At 41.5% G+C, this 18,758-nt stretch overlaps 1 long non-coding RNA gene across 1 annotated transcript; it reads right to left on the reverse strand.

Moving 5' to 3' along the window:
- Window positions 1-234: 234 nt before the first annotated feature.
- LOC125452890 (uncharacterized) lies at window positions 235-18,254 on the reverse strand. Its single transcript, XR_007247626.2, has 3 exons — window positions 18,164-18,254; window positions 5,044-5,097; window positions 235-397 (listed from the first exon to the last, which is right to left on the reverse strand). It is a non-coding gene; the product is annotated as an uncharacterized LOC125452890 (long non-coding RNA).
- Between the last annotated feature and the right edge of the window lie 504 nt (window positions 18,255-18,758).

The following is an 18,758-nucleotide window of genomic DNA, read 5'->3' on the forward strand; positions in this document are numbered from 1 at the left end:
TCAAATTTTGTTGGAGGCAGGAAGACAGTCAGGTGCCTTGCGTTTCATCTTACAATCTGATTTCCCCAGTGCATACACCACCTTGCCCTCAGTCAGGCTACCTAAAACATGAACCAAACAATTTTCCACTCAGTTACCACCTACAATTTATAACTTACTTGTAGGTTAGAGAGATTTCAGTCTGACAAACATCTGGAAAGCAAAGCTTCAGAAAATAAAACAAGAATCAAGAAATATGCGACATGCAAGATGTATTTATTAACCTATTTTTTTTTTCACATCATTGCCAATGACAGAATTTGTCAGGGGTGATGCTGCCTCCCACACGTTTAACATTTCAACTGCACGCTTTTCCTCTTCCAACTCCTGCATCTTGAGCTTGACTGCAAATGGTGGACTGGCAATAGAGACCAAGAAAAACGTCAGTGAAACAATTCTATGGATAAACTCAGCTTGGTATTTATCACCAACTTGATAAAGTTACAAGATATTGGCTCAATAAACTTATTCACACCATCATCAACCCATCATATCATTAAAAAAATCAAAACTCAATCCATCAGAGTCAGGAAGGCTTCACAAAGGGTAAATCATGTTTGACTAATTTGTTACAGTTCTTTGAATATGTAACAAGTGGATAATGGGGGTCCTGGAGATGTAGTATATCAGACTTCAAGAAAGCTATTGATAAGGTGCTACATTAAAGGTTAATAGACATGATAAGATCATACAAGGTAAGGGTGAAAATATTAGCTTGTGTAGAAGATTGCTAACCAACAGATGGAGAGAGCTGGGAGAAATGGCTACTCTACTATTTGACAAGATGTCACTCGTGGGATGCCAGAGGTGTTCGTCTTCAGGCTCCAATCTATATTGATGACTTGGATATAGTAATAGAGTGTGCACTATAGACAAATTTTCAAATGGTACTAAAATAGGTGGCAAAGTAAATTGATATTAAGAAATAAGAAATTTACAATTGAGTATGGAAAGGTTTGGTAAATAGGCCAAAATTTGTCAAATAAAGTTTAATGAGGTTAAGTGTGAGGCAATCAATTTTGGTCAGAAGAATAAAAAGACAACTTATTCTTTAAATGATAAGAAACTTCAAAATGCTTCCATACAGGGGAAACTGGGTGTCCTTGTGCATGAATCACGGACAATAAATATGCAAGTGCACATAATAAGGAGGACAAGTGGAATTTTGGGTTTTGCACTGAAGAAATAAAATATAAAAGTGGAGAAGTGCTGTGGCATTGTTGAGGCTACCTCTGGAATATTATACAATTTTGGTCCCCTCACTTAAGGAAGGATGTAATTGCATTGGAGGCTGTTCAGAGAAGGGTCACTTGATTAATTCCAGAAATGAAAGGCTTATCTTGTGCAGAAAGATTAATCAGTTTATACTCATTAGAGTTTAAAAGGATGAGAGGAGATGCATTTGAGGTACATAAGATGATAAGGGAGATTGACAAAGTAGACGGAGAGCCAATATTTCTATTGTGGATCATTCTAGAATGAACGATCATGGTTTTAGACTATGGTATTGGAAATTTTAAACAGAGACAAGGAGGAATTACTTCTCTCAAAGGGTCATGAATCTGTGGAATTCACTACCTCAAGATGCAGTGAACCCCTGGACACTGAATAATTATAAGGAGATAGATTTTTAACTACTAATGGGTTAAAGGGTATGGGAGCAGGTAGGAAAGTGGAGCGGAGGCTGAGATAAAGTCAATAACAATTGTATTAAATGGCAGAGTATTATGAGGTCATGCATTTTGGGAGGACTAACAAAACAAGTGATTATATGTTGAATAGTATGATCCAAGGAAGTGTAAAGATTCTGAGAGGCCTTGGTGTGCACATATCTAGATTCCTGAAGGCAGTAGGTTGGATAGACAAGGTGGTTAAGAAGGCATATGGCCTTTATTAGTCAAAGCATTGAATACAAAAGCAAGGAGGTTATGAGGGTGCTGTATATAATGTTTGTTAGGCCACGGCTGGCATACTGTGTGCATTTCTGCTCTCCACACTATGCTAAGGTTATGATTGTACTAGAATCAGTGCAGAAAAGATACCCCATGATGTTTTCAGGGCTGGAGGGATTCATTATGAAGAGAGGTTGACTGTTTTCCTAAAAGCTGAGATGAGTGATCTGTTTGAGATATTCAAAGTTCTGAGGAGCATAGGCAGTGTAGATAGGGAGAAATTTTTCCCTTAGTAGAGGGGTCAAACCTAGGGCCACAATTTTAGGTAAAGATCAAGAGGTTTAGAGGAGTTTTGAGGGGAAATATTCACACAGATGATTGTGGGTTTCTGGGACTCACTACGTGAAAAGGTGGTAGAAGTGAGAATCCTCAAGATATTTAAGAACTATTTAGATGCATTTGAATAACCAGGGCAGGTTAGAGTTTTCAAGTTTCAAATTTTCAAGTGCCAGAAAATGGGATTAGAATAGGTGGAGATAACAAGGTGTACAGCTGGATGAACACAGCAGGCCAAGCAGCATCAGAAGAGCAGGAAAGTTGATAGAAAAGTCTGAATCCTTCTTCAGAAATGGGAGAGGGGAAGAGGGTTCTGAAATAAATAGAGAGAGAGGGGGATGTGGATAGAAGATGGATAAAGGAGCAGACAGGTGGACAGGTCAAAGAGGCGGGGATGGAACAAGTAAAGATGAGTGTAGGTGGGGAATTAGGGTAGGCGTTGGTCAGTCAAGGGAAGATGGACAGGTCAAGGAAGCAGGATGAGGCTAGTAGGTAGGAGGTGGGGGTGGGGGTTGAGGTGGGAGGATTGGATAGGTGGAGAAAGGAGGACAGGTTAGGGAGGCAGGGACAAGCTGGGCTGGCTTTGGGATGCAGCCAGGGGAGAGGAGATTTTGAAGCTTGTGAAGTCCAAATTGATTCCATTGGGCTGCAGGGTTCCCAAATGGAATGTGAGTTGCTGGTCCTGCAACCTTCAGGTGGCATCGTTGTGGCACTGGCCCCAACTGTGATGACCAGCGCTGTGAGTGGCGTTTATCATTTTATACTTACATATAGTTTTTAACACCAGGAAACTATATTTACAAGAAAATTTTGTTAAGGGCAATGTTAACAATAAAAAGTGAATGGGGAGTTGGTAAGAAGAGAGGAGGGTGACGGGAAATTGAACAGGTAATAAAGCACTGTACCACCTCCCCCCACCCCACTGTGGTGCCCACCTGTGTCTAAAGGCATCAGGCATATAGTTGGACACTACATGCTCTCTCTCCAATGACACCTAAGCACAAACATATCTGCAGAAAAGTGGAAGACAGTCAGTAGATATCACCTCCTTCACTGCAACTTCTTTTTAATCATACAGCAACCAATCATTTCAGGTGGGCCCAGGGAAATTGGTGTTGTGGAAATAGCCAATGAATCCAAGTGACATCCCACTTTGGGTAAGCAACTTGAGCATGTCACCCTGTTCCCTCCTCTGACCTTATTGTGCATGGATTTCTTGTTGCTGGCACATTGAAGCACAGCCTCCCTTATAATGCTCTCTGATGAAGGGTCTAGGCCCGAAACGTCAGCTTTTGTGCTCCTGAGATGCTGCTTGGCCTGCTGTGTTCATTCAGCCTCACATTTTATTATCTTGGAATTCTCCAGCATCTGCAGTTCCCATTATCTCTCCCTTATAATTTAATGGTCACTGTTGCCATATTGTCTGCTGTGAAGCACTGGATTAAATTCCACCAAAATTGGGTAAACCTTAGAGCGGGTGGGTGGGGTCTTCTTCCTCATGACATAGGCTAGTGGGAAGAGAATTCTGAAGAAATGTTATATCAGACTTTAAAAGTTAACACTGTGTTTCTGTCTCCTCATGTACTGCCAGACACATTGAGTTTCTTCAACACTTTCTGTTTTTTGTTATTTTAGACAAAACTATCTATGTGATACTAAAAATGCACAGAAAATAGCCTTCAAAATTCTCATATTAAATCTAGCCTCTTGGGCAAGTTTTAAATTCATTGGCATCAATGGAAGTATAGTGCAAAGTGAGTCACAAGTTTCAGGAGAAAATTGTAGAAAAATAGGAGGAGAAAAAGTAACATAGAGTACAAGGTTAAATAAATATTCTGAAGGTTTTTTTGTCCATTAGAATGGATAAGGGAGACGTCTTTGTTCTAATTTCTGAAAAGCTTCTTTCTACTCACTTAAATTTTCTCAGGGCATTGAATAATATCAAATCAGGGGTTTGAAAAGGTAAAAATGATTTTAAATAATGAGAACCATCATATATAAAGTGTATTCTATTGAACTATATTGATTTATAGTGTTATTAATCTTCTTGCAATCTTTCTTGTTCTAATTATTGCTTATTTAGAGAATTACAGGAATAACCTTTACATAGAACTATCCCGATGTAACATTGACAAATTCAGCTGAAATCAAAAATGAGGGTTTTTTCCTGGACACCAGTATTCCATGCATAATAGCAATGAAGCAGAATCTCACAATGTCATATCAAAACAAAAGTTCTACTCCTATGTATCTCTTATTAAGCACAATAAAGCAGAAAAAAAACACATAAAAGAACCAGCATTGTTTACAAATATCTCCACTTTTAAACACTCATTAGACTTGGTCAACTGGAAAATTTAAATTGAATTGGGAGTTTGTTCACTGTGCGTACTATTGCAAAGAAATGCTGTCCTATCACATCTGATATCCACGTAAATGCTTTGAGGAGCAGAAATTATGATCCATGTAAATGGTAGTCTCAATTCTTAAAGACAATAGCAGCTTTCTAAGTTTTACATGCTGTGACATAATGAGAATGTCATACAGCAAGTATATTCTGTTGAACTGTGTCGCATAACATTACAGTGTCTATGATTTTCCACCTCCCCTTTAATGAGCAGTCACTGAACAGCAGTCAGGCTGTGGATCAGCAATTTTCTCAGTTTTTCTGCATTCGGCTTCTTGTTGTTTTAACCAGTTGAGTAGTCATGAAAATTTGAGGGAAATATGTAAGACTTATAACCACGTGTTATTCATAATTGAATTTTCTACTTACACTGTTTTATCCTGGTAAGGATTGATGGTACCATTAGTCAACTGGCCTTTTCCTCTGAGGGTAAAAAAAACAACAAAATGTTGCTACATGAATTTATTCATAGTACATAGAACAGTACAGCACAGAAATGGGCCATTCAGCCCAAAATATCATGCTAAACATGATGCCAAATTAAACCAATCCCTTCTGCTTTTCCTTGGTCCATATTCCTCCACTCTTTGCATTTCATGTGCTTATCTAAAAGCCCCTGAAACACCCCTATCATCTCTGCCTCCACCATTACCCTTGGCAGCGCATTCGCCCTCAGCCACTCTCTGTGTAAAAAACTTAACTCTTGCCATCACCTTTGAACTTTCCCCCTCATAACTTAAATGCATGCCCCCTGGTATATGACATTTCAACTCTGGGAAATAAAGATTCTGACTGTCAACCCTACGCATGCATTTCATAATTTTATAGCCTTTCATCAAGTCTCCCCTCAGCCTCCATCACTCCAGAGAAAACAATGGGGGGTTTTCTAGCTCTCCTTATAGCTCATAACCTCTAATCCAGGCAGCACCCTGGTGAACCTCTTCTGCAGACTCTCCATAGCCTCCACATCATTCATGTAATTTGGCGTCCATAATTAAACGCAATACTCTCAGTGCGGCTGAACTAAAGTTTTTTAAAGCTGTAACATGTCATCCTGACTCTTGTCCTCAATACCCTGACCAATAAAGGCAAGTATGCCATTTGCTGCTTTACTACCCTATCTACTTGTGTGGCCGCTTTCAGGGAGCCATTGTCTTGAACCCCAAGATCCCTCTGTACATCAATGCTGCCCAGCAACGTTGTCGACAGGGTCCTCGACCAGGTCTGACCCATCTCCTGCACTTCCACCCTCAGCCCTTACCTTTTTTTCCCACAACTGTGATAGGGTTCCCCTTGTCCTTACCTACCATCCCACCAGCAACCACATCCTGAAGATCATCAGATGCCATATCTGCCACCTCCAGCGAGATGCCACCACCAGACACATATTCCTGCCCCCACCCTTGTCCACATTCCACAGGGACCATTCCCTCCGGGCACCCCGGTTCACCCTTCTTTCACCCCAACAGCCCTACGGCGTCTTCCCCTGTAACCAGCGAAGGTGCAACCCCTGCCCATTTACCTCCTCCCTCCCAGTATCCAAGGGCCCAAACACACCTTCCAGGTGAAGCAACACTCCACTTGTACTTTCCAGAATCTAGTCAACTGCATTCGCTGCTCATAATGTGGTCTCCTATACATTGGTGAAACAAAGCGTAGACTGGGTGACCATTTCACAGAACATCTACGTTCTACTTGCAAAAAAGACTCTGAGCTACCTGTGCCTGCTACTTTAACACACCACCTTGTTCCCTGGCTAACATCTCTGTCTCTGGCTTGCAGCAGTGTACCAAAGAAGCTCAATGCAAGCTGGAAGAACAACACCTCATTTTCCGCAAGGAGACCCTGCAGCCCTCTGGTCTCAATACTGAGTTTAATAATCTGAGGGCCTAAACTCTCCCATGCCCTTGTCCCCAACCCCACACACCAGGCCTTGTTATCACATAGCCTGCCATTACACACCACCTGTGATTAGCCACTAACAGTCCCCATTAACAATTTATTCACTGCCCCCCCCCCCAACCTCCCAGCCAGATCATCATCAACTCCTTTGTCTATCCAACTGCTCTTCTCTCTCTTTGGCTCTAACCTATCATTTACTCCCTATTCCATCTCCATCCCTATTTTCTACATTTAAGCTGACGTTTTTCCAGCTACAATCAGTTCTGAGAAAGGGTCACCGGAGCAAAATGTTAACTCTGATTTCTTCTTCACAGATGCTGCCTGACCTGCTGAGCTTTTCCAGCAACTTCTGTTTTTGTTCCTGCCTTTATCTGTACACTTTCCTTAACATATGATCTCCCAAAGCGCAGCACCTCACATTTGCCTGGATTTAAATCCATCTGTCATTTCTCTACCCATATCTGCAACTGATCTGTACCCCACGGTATCCTTTGACAACCTACTACACTACCCACAACTCCACAGATCTTTGTATTGTCTGCAAACTTACTAAGCCAATTCATCTACATTTTCATCCAAGTTACTTACATGTACTACAAACAGCAGAGGTCCCAGCACTTAACTTTGTGGAACACCACTAGTCACTAGTCACTAGTCACAGACTATCAGCCAGGAAAGCACCCTTCCACCACTACCCTCTATCTTTTATAGGCAAACCAATTCTGAATCCAAGGGATCAAATCTCTGTGGATCTTATACATCTTAATTCTCCGAATGAGCCTACCTTATCAAAAGCCTTTCTAAAATCCATATGGACAACATCCACTCCTCTACCCCTATCAATCACCTTCATCACCTCCTCAAAAATTTTATCAAATTATGAATACATGACTGCACCACAAAGCCCAGCTGACTGTCCCTAATTAGACCACGCTTTTCCAAATAGGGTGTAAATTTTATCCCTAATAATTCTCTCCAATAGCTTCTCAACCATTGGTCTATAATTTCCTGGATTATCCCAACTTCCCTTACAGTTACTGAGATATACAGCACAGAAACAGACCCTTCACTCCAGCTTGTCTATGCCGACCAGATAGGCTAAATTAATCTAGTCCCATTTGCCAGCATTTGGTCCATATCCCTCTAAACCCTTCCTATTCATACACCCATCCAGATGCCTTTTAGATGTTGTTGCTGCAGCAGCCTCTACCACTTCTTCAGGCAGCTTATTCCAGACACGCTCCACCCTCTATGTGAAAATGTTGCCCCTTAGGTTCTCTCACCCTAAACCTATGGCCTCTGGTTTTGGTCTCACCCACACCAGGATAAAGACCTTGTCTATTTACCCTGTCCATGACCCTCATAATTTTATAAGCCTCTATAAAGTCACCTCTCAGCCTGCAACACTTTAGGAAAATAGTTCTAGTCGATTCAACTTCTGCCAGCAGTGCAAACCCCTCAACCCTGGCAACATCCTTGTTAGTCCATTCTAATCTCTTTCAAGTTTCACAACATCCTTCCTACAGCAGAGAGAATAGAATTGCACACATTATTCCAATAGTGGCCTAACCAATGTCTTGTACAGCCCTAACATGACATTGCAACTCCTACACTCAATGCACTGACCAATAAAGACAAGCATACCAAACACCTTCTTCACTATCCTATCGACCTGCAACTCGACTTTCAAGGAACTATGAGCCTGCACAACAAAGTCTTTTCGTTTGGCTACAATCCCTAGGACCTTAGCATTAAGCGTATGCGTCCTGCCCTGATTTGCCTTTCCAAAATGCAGTACCTCACATTTATCAAAATAAAACTCCATCTGCCACTCCTCTGTTCATTGGCATATATGATCAAGATCCCATTGTGCTCTAATTACTGTATTATAAGATGTTGTATTGTTTTGGCACTTTGGGAAAGACCTACCTTCTTGATCAGAGGAACAACATTTGCTACTTGCCAGTCTTCCAGGATTTCTCCAGTGGCTAGCAAGGATACAAAGGTCTTGGTCAAAGCCCCAGCAATCTCCTCTCTTGACGCTCTCAGTAATGTGGTGTAGGAACCATCAGGCCCTGGGGACTTATCCATCTTAATACTCTTCAAGAGATCCAGCACTACTTCTTTCTTGATCTCAAAATGCCCTATCATATTAGATCATATTAGCATGCTTTACTCTAATGGCCATGGCCTTCTCCTGGGTGAATATCAACACAAAGTATTCATTTAAGATCTCATCCATACCCTCTACCTCCTTTGTTCTTGAGTGGTCCCAACCTTCTATAAGGAATTTATCCCATATTGAAAATAATGAACATACAATAACATTGTGGCATTGTATAGATATATAAAATTAATTATATAAAATTCAGTGTTGGCACATAAAATCTGCATCTGCCTTAGATACTATTGTTTGACAACCTGTAAATTTAGATGTAACTAATTACAAACAGTGCTGTATTTTTTGTTCCAAAAATTGCAAATTTACTATTCTTGAGAGCAGAATCGTTTTATATTCTATAAGTGCTTTTAGTTCCATGTGCATGATATCCCACTGTGATCATCGTACAGGAAGTAAATACAGGATGCAATGTACTGAGAAAAGCACCTGGTATTTTCTGCTGATTTACAGTGAATCATTTACTTGTAATATTGGAAATTCACCAAACAATCCACTGTCCAAGCTCACAATCAGTATTAAGTTATTTGCATAAATATAAATGAAATGTTTAAATAGACTGGTGCAAAAACAAATACTTTGATTATTTATCTTGACAAGTGATTCAGATACTCAACTATGTCAAGCAGTTTGAATGTTCTTCCAGAGCATGTAAGATTGCTATACAAAAGTAACCAATTTGATATGTTTAGCAACAAATTGATTATTTCTTACATAATAAGACTGACTCAAATTACAAATGATCTCAGCTAACTTATGTAACTGCAGATTTACCTACCGAGATATTATCTTATATACCAATTCTTCTCAATTTTTGCATCTAGTGACATCTTTTCAAGCAAATCAGTAATCCAGAAGAAGCTCTCCACCAGAGTGAAAACCCCAGAAATCTGGAATCACAGCCCTGGTGCTAACATGTCTCATCTTTGAGCGGTTAGAATCAACACAAGTGGAGTTTGCAGACATGCAGTCCCTGGAGGCAACTGGCTATTTAAACAGCCCAATTGAAATCAGATATTGGAGACCCTGGGGGCTGAATCCCATAGTGTGGAGAACAGATCACTCAGCTTACTCAGTGCATGGATATAGCCTCTGGAACATTGGGGGTGGAGATGAAGATCTGAGGCAGGGTGGGGTCAGGTGTCCTTCAGGACTGTTGAATTTCAAGAAGAATGTGTGTAAAAGATGCATAAATCCTTGTCTAATTTGTCGAGACTTATGAAGTACTGTCAAGAAAAGTGCATCAGTGCAGAAGGATCTAGGTGTCCCTGTGCATGGTTCATAGAAAGTGAGTATGCAGGTGCAGCATAAAATTAAAAAAGGCAAATGCAATCTTGGCATTTATTGCAAAAGGTCTGGACTATGGAATTAAAGAAGTGTAATTATATAAAGCATTGGTGAGACCATACCTTGAATATTGCATCCAGTTTTGGTTTCCTTACTTGAAGAATGATGTGGTGGCACTGGAGGCAGATCAGAGGAGATTCATTAGGTTGATTCCAGAGATGAAAAGTTTATTGTATGAGGAGCAATGGAATAGCTTAGGCTTGTACTTGCTGGAGTTCAGAAGGATGAGGGTGGGTCTGATTGAGGTATATAAGATGCTAAAGGGAATTGATGTGTGGACGTTGAACCCATTTGTATGACAATTTCGAACAAGAGGGCTTAGATAGAGAATGAGAGGAGGCAGTTTGAAAACTGATATGAGGAGAAACTATTTCTCCCAGAAGGTTATAAATCTGTGGAACTCACTGATCCAAAGTGCAATAGAGGCAGCATCAATCCACAGATTCAAGAAAGAAATAGATATGTTTCTGATGAAATGGGGACAAAGAGCTATTGGGAGCATGCAGGAAAGTGGAGTTGAGACTGGGGTAAGAGCAGCCATGATCATGTTAAATAGTGGAGTGAGCTTGAAGGGCGCAATTGTTTACTCCTGCTCCTAAATCATATGTTCTTATGTTCCCATGTCGTGGATAAAGAGTGCCAGGTTTATGATAGTGTTGAGTGCCAGGTGGGTGAGGAGGTAGGGTGCCAGGCAGGTGAAGGTTTAGGATGCCAAGTAGATGAGGGATTAGTTTCCCAGTGGGAGAGGCCATATGGCGTCAGGTAAGTAGATGAGTGCTTTGGTGTGTTGCTGGTTGAAGTTCATGGGTTTCTTTTCTTTATTTATGAGATTTTGGTAACGTTGACTGGTCAGTATTCACTGTCCATCCCTGCGTGCCTTTACTAAGGTGGTGGTGAGCTGCCTGCTTGAACTACTGCAGTCTACATGCAATAGGTTGACCCCAATGCCCTGAGGGTGGGAAATCCAGGATTTTGACCCAGCAACAGTGAAGGAACAGTAATATATTTCCAAGTCAGGATGGTGAATGGCTTGCAGTTGTTGGAGTCCCCATGTATCTCCTCTTCTTGTACTTCTGGATGGAAGTGGTTATGGGTTTGGAAGGTGCTGTCTAAGAATCTTTCATTAATTTCTGCAGTACGTGTTGCAGATAGGACACACCACTGCAACTGATCTTCAGTAATGGAGGAAGTGGATGCATGTGGATGTAGTGCCAGTCAAGCTGGCTGCTTTAGCCTGAATGGTGTCAAGCTTCTTGAGTGTTGTCGGAGCTGCATCCACCTAGAAAACTCCTGAGTTGTGTCTTGTAGATGATGGACAGTTTCTGGGGAGTTAGAAGGTGAGTTACTCGCCGCAGTATTCCTAAGCTCTGACCTGCTCTTGTAGCTACATTGTTTATGTGTTGAGTCCAGCTGCATTTCTGGTAAATTGTAATGCCAAGGATGTTGATAGTGGGATATGATAACACCAGCAAATGTCTAGAGGAGGTGGCTAGATTGTGTCATATTGGAAATGGTCATTGCCTGGCAATTGTGTGACCCAAATGTTACTTGCTATTTGCCAACCCAAAACTAGAAATTGTCCAGATCATGTTGAAGTTGAATATGGGCTGCTTCAGTAACTGAGGAGTCATGAATGGTGCTGAATATTGTGCAATCACTGGCGAACATCCTCGCTGGTGGAAGGAAGATCATTGATGAAGCAACTGAAGATGGTTGGGTCTAGAACATTACCCTGAAGAATACCTACAGAGCTGTTCTGGGGCTGGGATGACTGATCTCCGGCAACCACAATTGTCATCCTATGTGCCAGCTATGACTTCAACCACTGGAGAGTTTGTGCCCAATACCCATTAATTCCAGTTTTGCTAGGGTTCCTTGATGCTGCACTGAATTGAATGCAGCTGTGATGTCAAGGGCTGTCACTCTCACCTCACCTCTGGAATTCAGTGCTTTTGTCTATGCTTGAACCAAAGCTATAATGAGGTAAAGAGCTGAGTGGCCCTGACACATCCCCCAAACTGGGCATCACTGAGCAGGTTATTGCTGAGCAGGTACTACTTGAGAGCACTATTTGAGGCATCTTTCATCAAAGAGAGTAGACTATGCAGTGGTAATTAGCCGCCTGGATTTATCCTGCTTTTTGCATACAGGATATACCTGGGCAATGCTCCACATTGTTTGGTAAATGCCAAAGTTAAGACCATAAGTCCAGAAGACATAGGATGGAAGTAAGGCCATTTGGCCCATCATGTCCACTCCGCTATTTAAATCATGGGTGATGGGCATTTCAACTCCACTTCCCTACACTCTCCCCACAGTCCTTGATTCCTTGTGAGATCAAGAATTTATCTATCTCTGCCTTGAAAGCATTTAACGTCCCGGCCTCCACTGCACTCTGTGGCAATGAATTCCACAGGCCCACCACTCTCTGGCTGAAGAAATGTCTCCTCATTTCTGTTTTAAATTTACCCCTTCTAATTTTAAGCTTGTGCCCACGAATCCTAGTCTCCCCGCCTAACGGAAACAACTTCCCAGCATCCACCCTTTCTAAGCCATACATTATCTTGTAAGTTTCTATCAGATCTCCCCTCAACCTTCTAAACTCTAATGAGTACAATCCCAGGATCCTTAGCCATTCATCACACGTACCATTCCAGGGATCATCCCTGTGAATCTCGGCTGGACACACTCTAGCCCTAGTATGTCCTTCCTGAGGTGCGGGGCCCAAAATTGGACACAGTATTCTAAATGGGGCCTAACTAGAGCTTTATAAAGTCTCAGAAGCACATCACTGCTTTTATATTCCAACCCTCGAGACAAACGACAACATTACATTCGCTTTCTTAATCACGGGCTCTACCTGCAAGTTAACCTTTAGAGAATCCTGGACCAACACTCCCAGATCCGTTTGTACTTCTGCTTTACGAATTTTCTCAACATTTAGAAAATAGCCCGTGCCTGTATTCTTTTTTCAAAAGTGCAAAACCTCGCATTTGCTCCCGTTGAATTTCATCAGCCATTTCCTGGACCACTCTCCTAAACTGTCTAAATTTTTCTGCAGCCTCCCCACCTCCTCAGCACTACCTGCCTGTACACCTATCTTTGTATCATTGGCAAACTTCGCCAGAATGCCCCCAGTCCCTTCATCCAGATCATTAATATATAAGGTGAACAGCTACGGCCCAAACTGAACCCCGTGGGACACCACTTGTCACCGGATGCCATTCCGAAAAAGAGCCATTTATCCCAACTCTCTGCCTTCTGTCAGGCAGCCAATCCTCAATCCAAGCCAGTAGCTCACCTCGAACACCATGGGCCCTCACCTTACTTAGCAGCCTCCCATGAAGCACCTTATCAAAGGCCTTTTGGAAATCTAGGTAGATAACGTCCACTGGGTTTCCCTGGTCTAACCTACTTGTTACCGCTTCAAAGAATTCTAACAGGTTTGTCAGGCATGACGTCCCTTTACTAAATCCATGCTGACTTGTTCTAACCTGACCCTGCACTTCCAGGAATTTAGAAATCTCATCCTTAACAATGGATTTTAGAATTTTACAAACCACTGAGGTTAGGCTAATCAGCCTATAATTTTCCATCTTTTGCCTTGATCCTTTCTTAAACAAGGGGGTTACAACAGCAACTTTCCAATCATCTGGGACTTTCCCAGGCTCCAGTGACTTCTGAAAAATCACAACCAAAGCCTTCGCTATTTCCTCAGCCACCTCCCTCAGAATTCTAGGACGTAGCTCATCGGGGCCAGGAGATTTATCAATTTTTAGACCTTTTAGCTTTTCTGACACTTTCTCTTTTGTAATGCCTACCATACTCAACTCTGCCCCTGACTCTCCCTAATTATTGGCATGCTACTCATGTCTTCCACTGTGAAGACTGACACAAAGTACTTATTAAGTTCTTCAGCAATTTCCTTATCTCCCATTACTAGCCTTCCAGCATCAATTTGGAGTGGCCCAATGTCTACTTTGGCCTCACCTTTGTTTCTTAGGTATTGAAAGAAACTTTTACTATCATTTCTAATATTACTAACTAGCCTACCTTCATATTTGATCCTCTCCTTCCTTATTTCTTTCTTTGTTATCCTCTGTTTGTTTTTGTAGCCTTCCCAATCTTCTGATTTCCCAGTGCTCTTGGCCACTTTATAGGCTGTCTCTTTTTCTTTGATACATTTCCTGACTTCCTTTGTAAATCATGGCTGTCTAATCCCACCCTGGATAATCTTTCTTTTTTATGGGATGAACATCTGTACTGCGTCCGCAATTACACCCAGAAACTCCTGCCGTTGTTGCTCAACCGTTTTCCCTGCTCGGCTCTGCTTCCAGTCGATTTTCGTCAATTCCTCTCTCATGCCCCTGTAATTATCTTTATTTAACTGTAACACCATTACATCCGATTTTGCCTTCTCTCTTTCAAACTGCAGACTAAACTCTACCATATTATGATCGCTGCCTCCTAATTGTTCCCTTACTTTAAGATCTTTTATAAAGTCAGGCTCAATACATTTCACTAAGTCCAGAATAGCCTGCTTCCTTATAGGCTCCATCACAAGCTGTTCCAAAAAGCCGTCCTGTAAACATTCCATGAATTCTCTTTCTTTGGATCCACCGGCAACATTATTCACCCAGTCCACCTGCATATTGAAGTCCCCTATGATCACAGTGACCTTCCCTTTCTGACATGCCATATCTATTGCCCAGTGCATCTTGCACCCCGGTCCTGATCACTGTTAAGAGGTCTGTACATAACTCCCATTATGGTTTTTTTGCCTTTGTGGTTCCTCAACTCCACCCACACAGACTCCACATCCTCTGACCCTATGTCATTCAGTGCCGTAGATTTAATTTGATTCTAATTTCATTCTTAATTTAAGTCCAAAGATGTGCCGGCTAGGTGGACTGGCTATGCTAAATTCCCTGCAGTGTTCAGGGGTGTGTGGGTTATTGGGGGATGGGTTTGGGTGGTCTGCTCCAAGGGGCGGTGTGGACTTGTTGGGCCGAAGGGCCTGTGTCCACACTGTTTGGAATCTAATCGAATCTAATTTAACTAACAAGGCAGCCCATCCTCCTCTGCCCACTTCCCTGTCTTTTCGATAAGTTGTGAATCCTTGGATGTTTAACTGCCAGTCCTAAACTCCCCGCAACCATGTCTCTGTAATACCTACCACATCATAATCATTCAAGATGATTTGTGCTGTTAATTCATCTACTTTGTTGCGAATACTACGAGCATTTAGGTAAAGTGCCTTAATGCTAACTTTCGTATTATTAGAGATATTGGAGATATTGGAAATCCTAAGATATCTTAAGCTATCCTTCCTGTTTGCTATATCCCAAGTCTGCCTCGAGCTTAAACCCACATGTACACGTGCTATGTACACGTTGCTTATCTTTCCATTTAACTCCATACTCCCTGTCACTTTCGCTTTCCCTTCCCCCCAACTCAGAAGTGTAAAGTCCTACTTACCACCCTATTTATCCTTTTTGCTAGAACACTGGTTCTAGATCTGTTCAGGTGGAGACCGTCCCAATGGTACAGATACTGTGCCTCCCCCGCCGGTTCCAAAACTGATGCCAATGCCCCATGAAATGTAATCCCTCTTTCCCTCACCAATTCCTTAGCCACATGTTTACTTCCCTCACTTTGTTTTCCCTGTGCCAATTGGGAAAAGAATATGTTGTTACTAAACTGAAGCAGCTTGGCTAGCGAAGCAACCAGTCTGGAGCACAAGCCTTCAGTACTATTGCTAGAATGTTGCCAATTGCCAATAGCCTTTACAATATCCAAAGCCTCCAACTATTTCTTGTTATCACATGGAGTGAACCAAATTGGTTGAAGACTGGTAACTGTGCTGATGCTAGGGACCATCCACTTAGATCACCCACATATTTCTAGCTGAAGATTGTTGCGAAAGAAATCATAGAATCCCTACAACATGGAAGCAGGCTATTTGCCTCATCAAGTCCACACCAACCCTCCAAACAGCATCCTACCCCCTACCCTCTCCCTGCTTTTCCCACCCTAGACATTATCACAATTTAGCATGGCCAATGCACCTAACCTGCACATCATTGGACTGCAGGATGAAACCAGAGCACCCACAGGAAGTCCACACAGACACAGGGAAAATGTGCAAACTCCATATAGACAGTTACCTGAGGCTGGGATCAAACCCAGGCCCCTGGTGCTGTGAGGCAGCAGTGCTAAACACTGAACCACTGTGCTGGCCAGAAGAAGCACCCAGCTTCATTTTTGTGATAAAGCAAGGAAACACTTGTGCTAAAATTTGACCTAATGCCAAATCTAAAGTCCAAATTGGTTGGATAATTGATAGAGGTGGGGGCTTAAAAGGATTCATACTGTTAAAATGTTGCATACAATTTATAGTCTAAGAATGAGTTTTTCTGGGTCATAAATTGTGTGTGATATTGAACATTTTTAGGTCACTACAAATAAGGTTTTATTAATCCCACCTTAGATATGATGAATTTGCAGTAGAAACACAACAACTTATCTTTATCAGATGAAATAGCATTTTCCATGTAATGTTATTAAACCACAAATTTATCATTAATTTATGAAGCATAGATATACCTTCTAGTTCATTGTATTTGTGAACAAGTGATTGTCAACATTTAGTGTATGAAGAAATATGTTCAATTTTCTGCAGACATTGTTACATTAGGAACATTTTGATATAAATACATTGTACACTTTCCATTTCTCTGGCAGATTTTCTCATGACAGAATGAGAAACATCTTCAGTTGATTGAAGAAAAGGAAATTAAAATTGTTTTATGAATCATCAGAACAGTGAAATCAGACCAAGAAACACCATGTAGTAACTACGTGAGCATCATCTCTCAACCTCAAACTGAAAAGCAACCTTAATCAGAGGATGGCAGTGAGTACTGTGAAGAAATGAAGGGAAAAAATGACTGGAATGACACCAGAACTGGGAGGTTCAACCTGTCAGGAAAGGTTGAACAAGACTGAGGTTCTTTGTTCTATAGAAAGCAAAGATGTAGTCTGATAGAGGTCTTAATATTGTGAAAGAGTAAAATTACAGGACCTCCATTTGTGGAGAGAGACCAGAACTAGGGGCCATAAGTACAAGATAGTCAAATCCAAAAGGCAATTCAGAAGAAATAAATTTTCCCAGAGAATGTTTAATATGTGAAATCTCTGCCACATTGAGACATGGTCATAAATAAGTGGAATGAAAATAACATGAGGTAGAAAAAATAAAATTTCACGTTGATAGGGTTAGACAAAGAGTGATGGAGAGGTTCGAATGGAGCATTAACATTGGCATAGATCTTTTTTACCCAAATGCCTGCTTTCTGGTCTGTAAATATTATGGAGAGCATGAGGATACCATGCTCATCCCTCATCACTAGTTCAAGGAGGACATAGATAGGAATCAATGGATATTATAAGTCTGAAGAAATGTTATCATAAGGCAAGTCTCCACTGACATGAGGTGAAGAGAGACACAGCACAAATCTGGTGTCTACTTATCTTTTACAGCAACTTCTTATGTGCCACTTTTTCAATAGGTTCTGGAAATTTAAATCCACAGATTATTACCTTTTAGGATTTGCCTATTAATTTAGACCCAAGCTTCTCAGGTTTTCACAACAGAAAGGTGGAAGATCCTACATACCGGAGGCTGACTGGGGAAATACGGATACTCACATCCAAATTTTAACTGGAACAAATATTTCATCAACTGGGTAATTAACTCATTGCTTGGCAAATATTAAAGTGCATGATAGTCTTAAAGTAAGTGCAGTAGCTATGCACCAATTCTTTCTGGCATGAAGGGATACTTGACTAAAAGTATCTCTGAGGATGTTCAGCAATTTTAGAAAATTAGCCTTAACAGCCAATATAACCAGAAAGGGTGAAAGCCAGATGAGACATTTGAGCCACGGGAACGAGCAGAGGCAAGGCCATAAGTTGAGATGAAAAGGAACATCTGCTGAGCCTACATAATTTAATTTACTCATCAGGTTGTAAAAGTTAACATACAAAGAAAATTCATACCAAACTCAAATTGTTAACGCTGTTTCTCTCCCTGCAGATGCTGCCAAGCCTACTGACTTTCTCTAGCATTCTCTGTGTTTCATATCTGCAGTATTTTTCCTTTATGCAAAACTTGACATGTGATGTAAGTGCCAAAGTATTGTGGTGAATTATTAACAGCTGCAGTAAAATGTTGTAGCAAAGCTAGCTTAAATAAGAGTTTTGCTTTTTTTAAAAAATAGAATCCTTACAGAGTGGAACCAAGCCAATCAGCCCGACAAGTCCATACCAACTCTCTGAAAAGCATCCCACTCAGACTCAGCCTCCTATCGTATAACTCTTTATTTCCCATGGCTAATCCACACATCTCTGGGCACAGTGGAAAATCCATCTAAACTGCACATCCTTTGACCTTGGGATGGAATCCACAGAGGCGAAGGGAGAATGTGCAAATTCCACGCAGTCACCTGAGGGTGAAATTGAACATGCAACCCTGGCACTGTGAAGCAGCAAGTGCTAGCCACTGAGCGACTTTGCCACCCTACTTTGACTTACATAGACTGGAGGGCGGCCCTTTTCTACGCCACAACTTAACATTGATGCTGGATTCAATGTG

The sequence above is a fragment of the Stegostoma tigrinum genome, chromosome 4 (assembly GCF_030684315.1).
Source record: "Stegostoma tigrinum isolate sSteTig4 chromosome 4, sSteTig4.hap1, whole genome shotgun sequence".
Taxonomy (NCBI): Eukaryota; Metazoa; Chordata; class Chondrichthyes; order Orectolobiformes; family Stegostomatidae; genus Stegostoma; species Stegostoma tigrinum.